Raw genomic sequence first — 5,660 nt, 5'->3', positions numbered from 1 at the left:
TACTTATTGCCTGGGTTTGTTAAAGGAAGCAGTTTTCTAATCTTAAGGGGGAAGGCAGGGTTGGGAAGGTGCTTAGTAGGTAAAGTGCTTGCCATCCATACGTGAAGCTGAGTTCAGATCCTCCCCTCATATCCATGAAATGCCGGTCATAACTTCATACATCTGTAAACTTGGCACTGTGGTGGCAAGTGAGCCGAGCAGAGCCCCTGGGCTCACTGGCCACATGCACACACACACACACATGCACCCCATCCAACACACACACCACAACCACAACCAGCAGCACAGCAGCAGCAGCAACAGCAGCAACAGCAGTTCCCTGGCTAGCCACCGAGCCAATTGGTGAGCTCCAGTTTTACTCAGAGACCCTTTCTCAAAAAAATAAAGTGAAAAGGTGGAGACCAAAACAAAGATATCCAATGTTGACCTATGTCTTCTAAGTATACATGCACATATGCACAATGTGCAGCTACTCACACAGGTGCACACACATACATCATATCTGTAGGAGGGAATGAGAGTATATCTCAATGATAGAGTGCATGCTTAGCACATGATACATACACTCATATGCACAAATGTGTGCACACACACATAGATAATTCCTATAAAACACTCTTATTCTTTATACCCAACACCCAAAGACAAGCATCAGATGATACCAACAGTATGCTAGCTAAAACTGACCATATCTAGTTAAAATTACTTCCTGCTTTCTGTAAATCAATACATGAATAGAAGCTAATATAAATGAGGCAGAGAATGGGTCAGTCTGTTAATCCAAGTAACTTTCAGTAAAATGTGTCAGTCAATGAAAGTACATTTGGCATAACAGAAGATGGAGATTCTCCCATTATCTACACCACTCTAAAGAAATGTCCAGAGCAAACAGTGATACACTGTTCTACTTGGCCTTAGACAAGTGGTTCCACGACCCCACTCAGATACTGAAATCTGAGAGTGCCCAGTTCCTTCTTACACATAAAATGGTAAATTGGTATAAATGGAGCTCACACACACACACACACACACACACACACACACGCTCACCTGTGAGTCATATGGCCCGCCATGTAACCTACGAATAGCCTTCTAGTTCCTTAAACTGCCTCGATCCCTCTACCTAACACAAAGTAACACCATGTAATTGTTGGCTGTGCTGTGCTGTGAGGGAAAGGCTAGGAAGCCTGCTGGTGTTGCTGAAGGTCTAACTTCACAAGACTCAGGCACGCAATGCCAGCGAGTGCAGGAGAGCAGAGCAGGGCAGGAGGCTCCAGCCGGGCGTGGCTACACACTTCCTGCTCCCAGCAGCCATCGGTGCACAGCCGACTCTGGTTTTCTAGGTGGAAATTTGTGACAACTTTTTCTTTAATACTTTCAATTTGGAATTGGTTGACTTCCAGATCTGGAGCCCATGAGTAATGTCTTTTCTGTACCGCTCCTTGGTGCTCCATGGTGTTATTTAGAGACTCTGGGGTGCTGGCTTCTTGTTCCTGTCACCTGGCTCTTACTTTATTTAACCAAGGCCCCTTAAGCTTGAAAATGTTTTGAATATATTTTATATATTATCTATTCTTGAATGTGAGATTCTTTTTAATTCAAGAAAGTTAATGAAAAACAATTTGAGATATAAAAATGAATTCTTTATCCTTTAAGTATTTGATGCCTTTCCTAACAGTAGCCAGATGTCTACATGTGACTCACCAGAAATGTCTGGCATTCATCTTGACAGTGACTCTGCAAAGGAAAAATGTAAAGGCCATGCATTAAGAAACAGACTTTGGAAGCCTTCCTTTTTTTTTTTTTTTTAAATCTTGAAACTCACCATTTTGATCTCTACAATTTGAAAGCATGGAAAGATAAGTGTTTTGTAAATTGCCCACAATTTTAAGTCTGACAGAAAGAACAAGGCCAGTGTCTAAATCAAATTCTTTCATGTTAGAGGTAACAAGTACATTTTTCTCATTTCAAATTTATTTTTTCTATTGATTTTTCTATTAAAAACCATTTCTAGAGTTACAGGTTCATTTACTTGGTTTTCTTGGGAAGGGAGGGATAATTAAAAGAGTCTATATAATGCTCCGCTCATGCAGTTAGCACATGCGACAATGCTTTCACTTAAGTCGCACATCTCAAGTTTACTTATGAGGTAAGCACTAATTTAAGTTAACTAAGTTAAGCCAGGTCACCGTGATTTGTTGTCACATGCCACAATAAGCAGGTTTAGCTCTTTTGCTCCTTCTCCAGAAAGGGCTGTGTTGAGTTAGGCATTGTTTGTATAGCACTGGACACAGCTGCAGGGATTTTTACGTGTTCAATGAAATAATTCTTCTCTCATAAAACTCAGACAAGCACCATATCTAAACAGAAAGTGTGTGCACAAAAACTGCTTTTCTGGCCCCTTAACCCTGAAGAAAGATTAATGGTTGTTTGGATTGGAAGCTGTGCCCGAAGGAGGCGTGTTGCCCCTGGGGAAAGAAGTCTAAGCAGGGTAGCTGTTCACCTCCAGGTCAGCACTGCACAGGCTATGATTCCCGATGCCTGCAGCCCAGCCCAGACAGCTGCCATAGTGCCTGGTCCTCTGGGAGCCATTGGCACACAAGGCCATGCCCATCAAAATGTCCCGGGGAAGCAGGTCTCCTAAGCAAGCCACGGTGGATGGGTGGGAATTAATTCTTGAGGCCCCAGCTTAATTGATGGCAGCTGCTTTGGGAGGGCCTGGTTTCTCCTGCTATTATTCCTCTGCTTTTCAACACCACTCACTCTCAGATTAAATGCAATGTCCCTTCAAATAACAATGAGCGCTTGAGAGGAGACATCCCATGTGGCATCCCTCAGGAGGCTACGCCCAGGACAGCTAACTTCAATCCTCCATTCTTTATGGCTTTAAATATTGGATTTTTAGCTGGGTGGTTTTAATCACTTTCCAATCTGTATATTTTTTTAATACCTTGGAAACTAATTAAAATACTCAGGAGAAAAGAAAAACGACCTAGAATCCCATTACCCAAACAAGGCTGTAGTCATGTGCTCTCTTTCCATGGCTTTCCCCATATTGAAGGCATACTCACCATCTCTTCTCTCAGGATATAAGATGCTTTAAGCTTTCCCATGTTTCCACATAATCTCCATGATCACTTAAGTAGCACACAATAGTTTACAGAGTGGAATTTTAGTAATTTATCCAGAAGACGGCAATTGGGGTGACTTCAAGTTTTCACTATCGTCAGAGCCGCAGCAGGATGCAGATGGTGTGTGTGTGTGTGTACCTTTGAAATGTATCAGGACCTCACCTTAGCATTGTTTCCTCACCTCTTGTTTCTCTTCAGAACAAACCCTAGCACTGTAATAAATGCTTCCAGGTTCATTCACACAGGACCACAAAAAAACCAACTGGGATTTCCCTTTTGTCAGGACAGTCTACCCTTGAAGTCTGTGGAGTTTCCAGGACACTCCTTGGACACCAAATGTCTTAAGATGCCCAAGTCCTGTGCATAGACATTACTTAGAACTCCATATTATTATAAAAAGTTATTTTGTGTTGTTTAAGAATGTCAAGAATGAGGGAAGTCTGTATATGTCCAACGCAGAGGTGGGGGGGGGGTAGGGATTGGGGTCAGAGGGAGAGGCAGAGGGAGAGGGAGAGAGACTGAGGTCTTTTGGGGCCAATTTAATTTGACTTACTGTTCCAGAACACCAATAACTACTCTAAATCTCAAAAGCAAAAGCAAAAACAAAAAGCCTCTATATCTAAGTTTTTCACACCAGACTTTTAAGGAGTCCGCTGAAAAGTTAGGGTTCTATGAACTTCTGACCATGCAGTGTTAACTCCCAGGCCTGTCTACTAAGGCATCCGGTTGGCTGGTTTGCAGGCAGTATCTTGGAACAAGCCACAGCATAGAAAACTTCCTGCCACCACTTCTGCCTCCAACTGACATCCAGTGAGCTGGAGGTAGCACCAAGTTGAGATGGCAGAAGCAGAGTTCTGGAGATGCAGGGACTAGAGCTACATCTGGCAATGGTCTTCAGGCTGGCAGAGACCTGTTGGGGTACAAGATACTATATAGCAAGAACAGTAGCATATGTGGGTGTCAGGGGAGGACTTCCCCTGTGTGTTTTTGAGTCGTGCTCCCTCAAATGTACAGGATGCATTGAGCTGGAGAGATGACTATATAGCCTGAAGATTAATCTGCATAGGGCAGATTAACTCAAACCAATTTATAAAACTTACTTGAGTAAAGGGAAAGTGAATCTGTACATCATAAAATCTTCTTTTTGCTTATTTATTTATTTATCTATCATTTCATCTTCTTGGACTCTTTGGAGTGGCTCCCTAGCCAGCAGGCCTGTATTATCACAGTCATAGGCCATGGCTTTACTGGCTGAGAACAACAATCAAATGTTCTTTTCTACAAATAATTCAGGCTTGTTAGTGCAAGAGTTGCTGCCCTGTGAGAACTGAGTGAGGCAAGGAAGCATCCCAAGACCCGTCCCAGGGGTCTAAGTTACTTCTCTATGTTCTCTAAAAACCTTCTGGAATCTGTATGCGTATGTGCTCCCTTGATGGCTTTGTCAGCAACTACAGGGCAGCCAGTGTGAGCTTTACACATGTACTAAACAGAAGGAAAAACATTTGTAAGACAGATCGTTATTCTATTTATTTATTTAGAAACAGAAGCTCATCTATCCCAAGCTGGCCTCAAACCTGCTGTGCTACCAAGCATGGTGTGCACCGTCACACCTGGATTTATGTAGTAATGGGGACTAAACCTAGGGCTTCAAGCATTCTAGACAAAGCCTCTACCAACTACGCTATATCCTGAGGCCTAAACGTTTTTTCTCCCCAGTTGTTCTAGCAAGTTTGTATGGAGCTATTGTCACAGACTTGATTCGTGTTATGATAGTGAACATCTTGTCATGTGTTGACTTACCATCTCACTGTCCTTTTGGGTGAAGAGTCTCTAAAACATTCCCTTATGAATTCCTAACAAGATATGCTTGCAGGGTCAGTAATGAAAGGGAATTAATTAGAAAACTCTTAGAGACTAATACATTGAGGTTAGATTACACAAGCACTATTCCAAACACTTTCCTGCCTCAATCTTTAAACATCCTATAAATAATTCCCTTTTCCGTGTCCAGAATGGTCTTCATATAATACATATTCTTCTAAATCTTTCAGTAGAAGATGGAAACAGCTCAATGGAAGAGCATATGAGTCCCTGGGTTTGATCATCCACACTACCGACAGCAAAAAGAAGGAAGAAGAGAAAAGAAGGAAGGAAGGAAGGAAGGAAGGAAGGAAGGAAGGAAGGAAGGAAGGAAGGAAGGAAGGAAGGAAGGAAGGAAGGAAGGAAGGAAGGAGAAAAGTCAAATCTCGTTGGCTAGCTTTCTACCTAGAGAAACCAAGGAACACTGATTTGAAATGTTCTCTGAGCATCCTCTGTGTGCCTATCATCTGTCTGAGTACTTGTCTGTCTGTGTATCTGTCTGTCATGTATTATCTGCTCTATTTCTCCCTCTAATGTGTTAACTAGGGTTAAAGGACCTTGTCTTTGTCAAAGATCATCATGCTCTCTCATCATAGCCAACAGCCATAGCAGTGAGTGGGCAGTGGGTCTCTGAAGAAGAAAGATAGAATAAAATGAAACAGACTCTTA

Source organism: Apodemus sylvaticus, chromosome 3 (genome assembly GCF_947179515.1).
Source record: "Apodemus sylvaticus chromosome 3, mApoSyl1.1, whole genome shotgun sequence".
Lineage (NCBI taxonomy): Eukaryota > Metazoa > Chordata > Mammalia > Rodentia > Muridae > Apodemus > Apodemus sylvaticus.
This window is presented reverse-complemented; position numbering follows the sequence as displayed.